The sequence below is a fragment of the Heteronotia binoei genome, chromosome 8 (assembly GCF_032191835.1).
Source record: "Heteronotia binoei isolate CCM8104 ecotype False Entrance Well chromosome 8, APGP_CSIRO_Hbin_v1, whole genome shotgun sequence".
In the NCBI taxonomy this organism is placed as follows: Eukaryota; Metazoa; Chordata; class Lepidosauria; order Squamata; family Gekkonidae; genus Heteronotia; species Heteronotia binoei.
In genome coordinates, this window is record NC_083230.1 from 29,368,906 (window position 1) to 29,381,755 (window position 12,850).

The following is a 12,850-nucleotide window of genomic DNA, read 5'->3' on the forward strand; positions in this document are numbered from 1 at the left end:
AATTCCCATAACTTTAAATGGGTTGAAGGAATGTAGAACAGAAGCTGGCCTTTTTATCTGCTCCTTTTTGAGCTTTGTAATCTATTATTCTGAGAGGGGGGATATTGCAGGATGGCCTTTTCTCCCTGTTGTTGATAGGAGAACAACTCAGAAATGGGGAAACCAGAAGCCAAAGGGGGGGGGGGGATAAGTGCCTTGTGAAGTTATGTGCATATCCGTGGGCTAAACCTTCTCAGAGCTAAAGCTTTTCAAATGCAAATGGTTTCAAGATGCCTTGTGTGGAAATACAGACATTTGAGAATGCTTATCTATCGGTGACACATCCTATCAAACATATTTAATTTATTCTCCTCTGGAATATTCAAAAACCATGAAACCAGCCTCTGCTGCAGCAGCTGCCATTTAATAAGACTATATTCTCAGGCTCTTATAAATGCCATATCCATTTCTTACATGACAACCTATGCCCCCGGAAAGATGGGGGCATCACACATTAACTTGATTTCTGTCATCCCATATAATAATATGGTGCTGTGAACATTCAGCTTTGAAGCAATGTGATTTTTCCAAAAGTTATTATTCAAGTGTATTGTTCAGAGAGGGGCATGTTCCAATTATTATAAGGGAAATAAAACAACATTCTGTGGTATTTGAGGGGGTTTTACCCCCTTTCTCTGCTTCTATAGGCATTTTCCTCATGCAGAGCTATTTCAAGTAGATTCTTGTTTGTATATGCAATGAATGACGTAAGACATAAGCAAGGGGAAGCATTTTCTTTCAAAGGTCACCTAGTGAGTAGAGGACTAACTACCAAAGTATTTATGGGGTCTTGGCATATATTGTGATGACTCACAAGCTATCAAATTAATAAAAGCCTCTAATTTTGTCAGGATACATTCAGCAGGCAGTTTAAATAACAGCTCTGTCAAGAGGCATTTTTTTCCCCCTAGTGCCAAAAAGTGCTCCTCGGGTGATATATATAAATTGGAAATACAATAAGCTGTATGAAAAGCCTTCTCTTGCAACTTCTGTCTCTTTAGGGACTAACAGGGGCTATCCTTTGGGGGGGGAAACTTTCCTGTGAGTAAGCCTGAAGGAAGTAATGACCTTGTATTGGCCTGGGACCAGCATATTTAAGGGACTGCCTCTGCCCATATATCCCCCAGAGAACGTTATGCTCTGCTGTGCAACATCTCCTGGTTGTCTGTGGCCCAAAAGATGTCCACCTAGCCTCAACTAGGGCCAGGGCTTTTTCTGTCCTGGCCCCTAACTGGTGGAACAAGCTCATAAGAACATAAGAGAAGCCACGTTGGATCAGGCCAATGGCCCATCCTGTCCAACACTCTGTGTCACACAGTGGCCGAAAACCCCAGGTGCCATCAGGAGGGACCAGGACACTAGAAGTCCTCTCACTGTCGCCCCTCCCAAGCACCAAGAATACAGAGCATCACTTGCCCCAGACAGAGAGTTCCAACAATACCCTGTGGCTAATAGCCACTGATGGACCTCTGCTCCGTATGTTTATCCAATCCCCTCTTGAAGCTGGCTATGCCTGTAGCTGCCGCAACCTCCTGTGGCAGTGAATTCCATGTGTTAATCACCCTTTGGGTGAAGAAGTACTTCCTTTTATCTGTTCTAACCTGACTGCTCAACAATTTCATTGAGGGTCCATGAGTTCTTCTATTGTGAGAAAGGGAGAAAAGTAGTTCTTTCTCTACCTTCTCTGTCCCGTTCATAATCTTGTAAACCTCTATCATATTACCCCTCAGTCGACGTTTATCCAAACTAAAGAGCCCCAAGCATTTTAACTTTTCTTCATAGGGAAATCGTTCCACCCCTTTAATCATTCTAGTTGCCCTTTTCTGGACTTTTTCCAATGCTATAATTCCCCACTGCATGCAGACCCTGGCTGGAGGTTCAGGAGCTGTGTTCCTATGAGCTCCTGCTGAATTCAAGCCCCGGTACTATGGCACAAAAACAGCCACTGGAACCACGAGGGAAGCTGCTGCACCAGTAATGGTCCCCACCAGTCCTTGGACCGCCATGGCAATAATTGTTCCCACCTCTGCTAGGCCTGCCAACAATCATCTACACTACTGCTGGGTCCACCACCAACAAGGAGGTCAGTAGTACTACAATTGCCTTTGCCACCTCCAGGGATTCTGGCAACCAAGAGGCCGCCAGGGCTCAACCAGTCAACACCGGAGAAATATTGGAAGGCTGCAGAAAAATAGCACCCACTTCATAGGGATCCATGACTACCCCAATGGATACAGTGCAGGATTCCAGAGGCCCCAAAACAGGAGATGTCCAAAGGCCATCCAAGGGAATGAGAGAGGCATGATAAGGAAAGGGATCACATTGCCTTATCTTTCCTAAGCCACAACACAATCAGCCAGAAGGGAAAAGCAGCTGGATAGCCCTGGTGTCTTATTGGGAAACTCTCCTGTCCCCTCTCCCTCCCTCCCCTCTCAGTGAGGGGGACACTGCCAGTACATACGGATACATTTAAAAAAAAAAAAACAACCCTAAGAGAGATAGGATGACAGCACAAAGCAGGAGCCAACCAGAGGCCAAGCAAGGGAACCAGGGAAGTGAGAGAAGGAAAGGTTACACATTGCCTTACCTTTCCAAAGCCACAGCACAAACAGCTGGAGGGAACAAGTGGCTGGATAGCCCTGGTGCCTTTATTGGGAAACTCTCATTTCTCCACCCTCTCCTGACAGTGTGGGGGAAACTGACGATATACATGGTTACATTTAAAAAAAAAATGAGAGACAGCATGATAGCACTGGGGGTGGGGTGGGAAGCACTAATTTGAGCTGTGTGTGTGTGTATGTGTGTGCGTGCGTGTGAGTGTTAGAGAGAGAGAGAGAATAGAGCCTTGACTTTGAAACAAACTGCAACACATTATGCAACATTTTGTTGCGGGTCCTCTTTTGTAGTCCAATATTTAATTATTAATCCATAGAGATGGCAAGATTGAGAATTGCAATTGGTGTGCTATAAGTGGCATAATAATATAATATATTTACAGGGGAACAAGACAGCATGAGAGTGCCTGTTTAAACTGATATGCTGCGTGAATTGTCTCAGCTAGTGAACAAAAATACCTTAGTCAAAATATAATACACAGTAGCATCCTAAACAGTTACACCTTTCCGAGTCCCTTGAATTCAGTGGTTGTAACTTTGCTTTGTGTGGTAGTGATAGCCTTTCAAATACTGGCATATTTAGACATCAAAAAGCCAATGTAAACTTCAGTAGTCTCACATATTGCTGTCTTCACAGTTGTGAAAGGTGAAAGTGTGAATCCAGAGCAGGGGAAGGTGTGAATCCAGAACTGTTAAGGGATGAGGAAAAAAACAGGGCTTTGTGATGAGAACTTATAGGGAGGGAAGAACAGATTTAAAAGCTAGAAAAGGAAGGGTGGAGCCGGCTGTTTTTCTAAATCTAAGCACAATGACTCAGAGGATTGCCGGGTCCTTTCCTCTCAACATTCAGTAGTCCTGAAGCATGTTCAGTCCTCTTTGTGGCAGTTTTTGATATCCTCCCCCTTTCTCCCTTAATTTACAAAATCATATTTTGTAATCATTACAAAATCCTACATACATAGGAGTTTTCTGAGGAAGTCCCGTATCCTGAATTTGCAGATGCAATCCTATATGGTCGAGGACCTGCCTACCTGAAGGACCGTCTCTCCCCATATGAACCCCAGAGAGCACTGAGGCCAGCTGGGAAGAACCAGCTGACTATCCCCGGGCCGAAGGAGGCAAAATTAAAGAATACCCGTACACGGGCCTTCTCCATTGCAGCTCCACACCTATGGAACCAGCTCCCGGAAGAAGTGCGGGCCCTGTGGAGCCTTGAACAGTTCCGCAGGGCCTGCAAGACCATCCTTTTTAGGATGGCCTTTACCTGACTGAACGACTGATGATTCGCCTTAAGTGATTCCGCCATAATATTTACACCTAATAGAGTAGCACCAGGAATGTTAATTTTAATTGGAATGTTTTTAAGTGAATGTGATTTGAAAACCTGTTGTATAATTTATTGTATGGATTGAGATGTTGTTAGCCGCACTGAGCCTGCTTTGGCGGGGAGGGCGGGATATAAATAATGTTGTTGTTGTTGTTGTTGTTGTTGTTGTTGTTGTTGTTGATATTACTGTCCAAAGGAGCTGCTTTTGCCTTTTTTATCATCAGCAAGGAATGCAGCCAACATTAAGTAGATGGGTGGTTCAGTTTGAAGCTGTCTGGTTCTTGTCGTATCTCATCTACTACGTAAGCCCTGCATAAAACATGTAAGGACACTTGTAACAATGTGCTAGAGATGTTCACGATCATGGTTCTATAATGGCTCAATCAGGAAATGTGGCTTTTATCAAGGTGCTGGAGGGAATCTCGTGCTTCACAGACATTCTGTTGCAGAAATTTTGATAATGTGACATTTGAAAAAAAAAAAGCTGCCTAATCGTTGGAGCTTGGTACTGCCTGGGAGACATCATTTCTTACAGCGGGTGATAAAAACAGTTGCTATGGTACAATGTTTTGTTTTGTTTTAAATCAAGCATCCCCTCTCTCTTCCCCAGCCTACCAGCTACTTCACTTGAGTTAATAAGCGTTACTGAGGGGCTGTGGAAGAAAGCAATACCATTTGTTTCTCAGAGTATTTTTCCATTTATTTAACTATATTCTCTCACATGTCACAGGTTTTAATAGAAGAAGGAACAGGCTTCATATAATTCATATGTTCTGCTAATGTTATTTTTAATGTTTTGGGAGTCTTTTTGGACTTCATGCTGCTAAAATACTATGATGTTGGCTATGATATTCTGACAGTTTCCAGTTATCACAAACCTCACTCTCTTGCAATTTTGGCAACACTTCACAGCGAACTCATGAAGCCCGGCATGCACCTTCTGCCTGTTCGTTGTTTGAGTTTGAGTTTCTTTTTCAAAGCATCACAGTGTTCAGACATACATAAAATTGTCAGACATATTATGAAGAACATCTTTCTTTCTGTGAGAGACTCCTGAAAACTCTTATCTCAGAAAATAGTATTTGGCTAACTTTGAGAGGAAAGGTTTTTCATCTTATATTTCAAACCATATAGCCTTGTTTTAATTTCAGTAGAATCCGCACAATATATGCTATGTAAGAAGTCTCTTTTTTAAATTTCTAACAGATTTCTGAAATGTGATAGTAATCTGGATTGTGCCGTTATCTTCCAGGGGGAGGACGTGAATTTTAAACAATTGTATAAATAAGAGGTCACAAAATGGAGATGTGAAGAAATAAAAAAGCACTGAAGAAGCTATGTGTCTCCCACAGCAAAGGTCTTTGGGAAAGACTTTAGACAAATAACAGCTTCCAGTTTTCTAGAATGCTTCCAAAGCACCATAGCATCACAAAAGCTTTAGTTTGGGTTGTCATATACTTGCACAACGGCCATGTGAATTGTTCTTGCTGTTCACTAGTTTACTAGAGTTGTTCTAAGTAGTTTCAGCATTCCCCAAGCAAAACTTCCATGTTTCCTATATCTCTGGCAAACATTGCAGGCCGCGCATCAATTACATCTGTATAGTTCCAATTAGGTTTATCTTCCTGCATGAGTTTCCCCGTTGTTTTTGTATTATTGTCCTCCAAAACCACTAATTCTGTTGATCTTAAAGGAAAATTTTTTTTCCCTTTTATTAGATTTCAGAACTGATGTCAGCTACCAATAAAAATATGTAGGCAGGGCAGTATTAGGCTCTCTACTGTCTCAGTTAGCATGTCCAAAACCTGGACTGGATGAGATTATGCTGGAAGTTGGGTTTTGTGTCTGCCTGTAAGTTGGTAACATGGTGAGATTTATACCAGTAATGTGCTGAAGAACTTTGACTTTCAGCAGGTTTCCAGGAAGTGTTGCCAGGTCTTACCTGGTTGCCAGTGGGGAAGGTTTCTTACACCTGTGAAGCAATCACCCAGAAGGGATGTAATTGTGCCAGGCACATCGCATGGGGGGGTGCTTTAGAGCATCCTCCACACAATGTGCCTGGTGCAATGATGTCACTTCCACGTGATGTCCTTGCATCAGGCATGTCAGGCATTGATGGGGCTCTTTGGGGAGGGGATCCCCACTGGCCAGCTCCATGCTGGTGGGTTGGAGGCCCCAAAACCAAGAGAACCCCACCCCTGAAGAGCTGGGAACCCTATTTCCAGGATAAGCTTATCTTGAATCTTGCCAAATGTGTATGCATTCAGAGGAAATATTTACAATACAGAAATAATGGATAGAAGATACTGTTATGGTAACTTTCCCTTATCAAGAATTAACTGGAGCATTGGAACACTTTATCATCATTGATATACTGCTCAAAATTTAAATGTGTCTACATTTGGATTCCAGCCTGTGACTGTTTTCAGGTTCTACTGTGTTGGTGCAAGTCATTTGAACAATGATTTTAAAAGTTATTCTATAGTAGAGTTATCCACTTACAGTTTTGGGCAGCAAATCTATTTCTTCTTTGTGGTTGCCAAGGACAAGTTATTCTGTTTATTGTAAAAGTGATGACAGTCTTACAAGGAGAAAATAATTCTATTATTATCTACGTTCATTATCAGTGTGTTCTAGATATGATTGAAAAGTGCTTAGTTTAACTTTATGGTTTCCTGGGAAACTGCTTCTAGTATCTCTTAGTGATACTAAAGCTAGTTGATATCAAGGCAACTACTGTCTCCTTCTCCTTGCTTTAAAAAGTCAAAAACAAACTCCTAAGATATTATTACTTTCCTTTGTCTTCATCCTTTAATTGCTTACAGGTTATTTTTAAGCCTCACAGAGGTACAAAGGAGCACACAGCAAGTGTTTGCTTTCTTGGTTTATGCCATGATGTTGTGACTTACTTTTACTAAGGTAAATAACCCTGGTTTTGTAGTATGGCTGGTAGTAACTTGTCTTAATCTATTCCTTGATGCTGACTATCCTTTTAGCAGAGAGAGCTTAGTACTCGAAGTGCTGCTGCTCGCAGAAAAGGACTATCACACACTTCCTTGGGGATGAGAGGAACTCTTAACCAAATCAACAGGCTGAGAAGGCACCTTGAGTTCAGTCAAGACTTATAAATCCTGGGCAACATATGTATATTTCTACAAGGCTATACAGTTCACCACCTATTCAACAAATAAAGCTTTCTGTGAAAAAAAAAATGGGTGTTCATCTCTGTTTTATAATAGTACAATTTCCCTGATGAGTAGTACATTAAAATGCCTTAATAATCCTTACAAGATACCAGATGGTTTCTGTTTACAAGATCCTGTTTCTGCCTGTTTCTCTTGAGTCATGGGCCTCTCTTCCCTTCAGGGTTGGCATTCAAAATGCTTTACAGTGATGAAGGTTAGACAATAACAACATTTACCTTTAAACCCAGCCACTTACTAAATGGCCAGGTTTAAAGCTATTCTAGAAATTCAGTTGAAGTCTGATGGCCTGTTTTACACCACTGTACGCATAACGATACCAGATTCCAGACTCCAAAAGCCTTGCAGTGAAATTCACCACAAATGAGAGGGACAGCATAGGGTTTTAAACTATGTTTCCTTGCCCCTCCGGTTAGATAACTGTGCCACTCAAGATGTTAGTATGTCACTTTTTGAGTTCTGAACATGCAGCTCTATTTTCTGGACCTATGCAGGTCTTTATCACTACTCCACCACCACCACCACAGCCATTTTCAAACAGCCTCTTACACATCTGTCCAAGCTCACCTCTCATTTACCATCTGACAAACTACTTTACTTGAGGTTCTTGGATCTCTTGCTCTCTGGTACAAGCTAAAGCATCCTCCATCAGAATCATTGACTGCTATCCCCTCAAGCAGTTGCTTAGCAACTCCATAGAAGATAGATAGGATCCTTAGAGTGAAGGAAGTAGCAACCTGTTCGAAAGCTGCCATTTGAAGCACACTGGCTTCTGAATAAACATGTTCAGTACTGAGTTTCACTACTTAGTTTGTTGCAACGTAAAGCCATGAAAATGTTGTGAAAGCAACGTCACCCCAGAGTCAGAAACAATTGGTGCTTGCACAGGGGATTACCTTTTAATCCTCCAATATTTCACAGATGGAAATAGAGACATGCTTGTCCTTTCTCTTATATCATGGTTCATTGCCCATGGCATATACTGTATTTTTTACACTGCAACAGTCTGCCAGATGCCATTTTGAAACCTGAAGTCAACTGATCATGTTTAAAAAAAGACACAAGAAAAACACAGTTGTATTGCAGTAGGCTCATCACTGTTAAAGTGATGCACACATTATGTCAGCAAATTTGGAAAACGCAGCAGTGGCCACGGGATTAGAAAAGATCAGTTTATATTCCAATCCCAAGGAAGGGTAATACCAAAGAATGTTCAAACTATCACACCATTGCACTCATTTCACATGCCAGCAAGGTCATGTTAAAGATCCTACAAGCTAGGCTTCAGCAGTATGTAGATCGGGAACTACCAGAAGTTCAAGCTGGGTTTCGGAGAGGTAGAGGAACTAGGGATCGAATTGCCAACATTAGCTGGATTATGGAGAAAGCATGGGAGTACCAGAAAAAACGTCTATTTCTGCTTCATTGACTACGCTAAAGCCTTTGATTGTGTGGATCACAACAAACAGTGGCAAATGCCATAATTTGGTGTAGCCAGTTTGGTGTAGTGGTTAAGTGTGTGGACTCTTATCTGGGAGAACCGGGTTTGATTCCCCACTCCTCCACTTGCACCTGCTGGAATGGCCTTGGGTTAGCCATAGCCCTGGCAGAGGTTGTCCTTGAAAGGGCAGCTGCTGTAAGAGCTCTCTTAGCCCCACCCACCTCACAGGGTGTCTGTTGTGGGGGAGGAAGGTAAAGGAGATTGTGAGCCGCTCTGAGACTCTTCGGAGTGGAGGGCCGGATATAAATCCAATATCTTCTTCTTCTTCTGTGTCTTCAACTGGCTTCTATCCTTTTTCTTTGCTTGGGTTGCTTCAAGCCTCATCCAGAAAATTGCACAAGAACATTTACAAATATGGTATTCCTGAGCCAACTACATTGTACATATACTAAATTCCATTCCTCATGGAGGAGGGAGGGGAAACAAATCCTGTAAGGGATCATAACAAAAATGTGAACTAGCAGATCTATAGCTTTACTTGACAGAGAAGCTTATGCCTATTAATCTCCAGCAGATAATTTGAAGCTGATTTATTCATGTTCCTGCTATGTACATCTAATGGTGGATTGGAATAAATAATTATTTTGACTATTTGACAGAGTGTGATCTGAAGTAGCTGAAATCTTTCCTTCTAACCTCAAAGGGGAATTGAACAGTTCCCAGTTAAGACAAACAAACCTTGTAAGTGATTTTCATTACTTAAATCTCACTGATGTGGCATGATCGAAGGAGTAGTATAACCATTTTGAGCAGTTGGTGGATATATGTTCAGTTCATTTTAAATGTTATCTTTACCTTTGGCATGGCATGTGTTCATTTCCCAAAAACATATATCTTTTTTCCTTTCATTTCAATGGAAACTCATTCTACCCATTTGGGAAGATGTTCTCAGGGACTGTAGCCATCATCGAAGGAAACTCCCTGCCAAGTTTCAAATAGATGGGCGAGAGTCCCCATGTTGTAGGCCACTAACGTTTGCACAAGGAGCACAGGTTGACATTTGGCAGCCTCAGAAGCAGGCAGAAGGGCGAAACAGGCAATAGAGGCACCAAGAAAGTATTTGTCATGGGTAGGGAAATAGCACTGCTGCAGTTTCCAGAAACCCTTCCCTGACAGTGCAGTAATTGACAGAAATGCAGTCGGTCCTCTTTGGTGACAACATAAGAAGAACCCTGATGGATCAGACCAGTGGGTTCATCTAGGCCAGTACCCTGCCTCATATTTATCAATTTAATAGAGCAACCAGTTGCTTGGGAAGGACAACAGCAGGGCATAGAAGCCAAGGCAAACCTATTTATGAAACGATTGGAAGAGAGTACCATTTTGAATGCAGATGTTAACCCATATTTTCATAATTTAATATGCTTTAAATGTTTTATCGATGATATTTTATTAACTTTTGCAGATAAGCTGCAATTACCATCGCTCTTAGAACGGTTGCCAACCTTACATCCTCACATCACATTCACAGTGAATACGCAACCAGTGTCTATTCCATATTTGGACACTGTTATATATAGAAGTAAAGGGAGTAAACTATCATTAAATGTTTACAGAAAACAAACAGACAGGAACTCATATTTAAATTTTACATATTTTCATCCATGGCCATTAAGATGGAATTTATGCTTTGGACAATTCCTCCGGTTGCTTAGAAATTCAGTTGAACCCAAGGATTTTACTGAGGAAGCAGATCTCTTGGAGAGACAATTTTATTGGAGGGGATACCCAAGAGATGTTGTAAGTGATTGCAGGAGGAGAGCAGCTAAAATGGATAGACAGCAGTTTTTACAGGATAAAGTTTCCAAATCCAATAAAAGAAAAACCTATGATTTCATATGAAAGATTTAGCAATCTTAGAGATAAATTAGTAAGAGCAGAAGCCTTGCCTAAGAATCATAGGACCGATGGAACAACGGGTTTCTTTAAGTGCCACAGGTGTGCAGCATGTAAAAATGTGATAGAAATCACTGAGTTTACAAGACATTTGGGGTCCTATTAAATTGGGATTTTTTGGTAACTGTGAGAGCCACCGGGTTTTGTATGTAGCCAGCTGCTTGCGCAACCTCTTGTATTTTGGATGTTCTATTAGACCAATCAAAGTACACATCCTGGAACATAAATCACAATTTCGTCACATAAATATTTCAGCACCCTTGTACAACACTTAATTGATATGGGTCATACAGAGGAAGAGTTCAAATTTAGTGTTGTTTACAAATATAAATCGTGCCCTCATGACAAAGCAGATGTCCTAAAAAAATTTACTGCAATTAGAAGCTAAATATATCTTTCAGTACAACACAATGGAACCTTCAGGGTTAAACCATGTTTCTTGTGAATGTCCTGGTATAACTAGCTATCTGGTTTATGTTTTAAACAATTTATTGGTAGCATATGGTTACAAAGCTTATCTATTTCTTAATTTTTTCTTTTTTTTCACAATAACCCATATGACATTTCCATCCCCCCTCCCTCCAATGTTGACTTCCCCGAGGTTATAAGTTCAAATCCATACTAAAGGCACTTCTGATTGCTCAAAGTTCCGTATATATATTCTTACAACTAAAAAAATGTCCAATATTTCTTTACTTTCCAAGTTTTCTCCATATATCCTTTAAATTTTCTCCACTCCCTTTTGAATATCTCTAAATCATAGTCTCTTAGTGTTCTGGTTAATTTGTCCATTTCACACCACGATAAAACTTTCATGGTCCATTCCCATTTCTCTGGTATTTTTTCTTGCTTCCAAAGCTGCGCGTACAAAGTCCTAGCAGCTGATAACAGGTACCAAATTAAAGTCCTGTCTTCTTTTGGGTATTTTTCTAATTGTAATCCAAGTAAAAACGTCTCTGCAATTTTCTTAAAATCATAGCCCAAAATTTTGGTGATTTCTTGTTGTATCATCTTCCAGAATTCTTTCGCTCTTTCACATGTCCACCACATATGGAAGAAAGAACCTTCATGTTTTTTACATTTCCAACATCTATCCGACATTTTCTTACTTATCTTAGCCAATTTTTTCGGAGTCATATACCACCTATACATCATTTTAAAACAGTTCTCCTTAATGCTTTGACAAGTTGATATCTTCATTGAGTTCTTCCAGAGGTGCTCCCATGTTTCCATTTGTATTTCTCTATTCACATTAATTGCCCATTTGACCATTTGAGACTTTACTACTTCTTCTTCTGTAGACCATTTCAATAATAACTTATATACTTTTGATATCAATTTTTCATTGTCACCTAACAGGACTCTTTCCAGTTCTGTTTGTTCTCGTCTAATCCCCTCTGATTTTATGTCATTTTCCATCAAACTTTTAATTTGTTGCATTTGAAACCAATCATAATTGTTATTTAGCTCTTCTGAGGTTTTTAATTCAATTTTGTCTCCTTGAATCTTAAGCAGTTGGTTATATGACATTTCTCTTTTTTCTTCAGAATCAGCTGTTATTTTTATTACTTCTGCTGGCACTATCCATAATGGTTTTCTCTCGTCCCCGTATTTCTTGTATTTTATCCAAGTATTTAGTAATGTATTTCTGACATAGTGGTGAGAGAAAAAACCATCCATTTTATTCTTCCCATAGTACATGTATGCATGCCAGCCGAATCTATTTCCGTGAGCTTCTAACCACAAAGGTTTCTTATCTAACAGCATTATCCAATCTTTTATCCATGTCAAACAAACTGCATCGTGGTATAGTCTTAGATCGGGAAGTTGAAAACCTCCTCTCTCTTTGGCATCCGTTAAGATCTTCATCTTTATCCTTGGTTTCTTTCCGGCCCAAATGAAATCAGAGATTTTCCTTTGCCATTTGTTGAATTGTTTTGCTTCTTTTACAATCGGGATGGTTTGAAACAAATACATTATCCTTGGCAAAATATTCATTTTGATTGCAGCTATCCTGCCCAGTAAGGACAAGTTGAGTTTATTCCATTTCATCAAATCTTTGTCCATCTTACACCACAGTTTTTCATAATTGTTTTTGTATAAATCAATGTTCTTCATTGTTATCTCTATTCCAAGGTACCTAACTTTGGTTGTGACTTCACAACCTGTCACCTTTTGTAGTTCGTTTGTTTTATTTGGTTGCATGTTTTTACAGAGGAATTTCGATTTCTCCTTATTTATGTATAATCCTGCTAGTTCTCCGTATTCT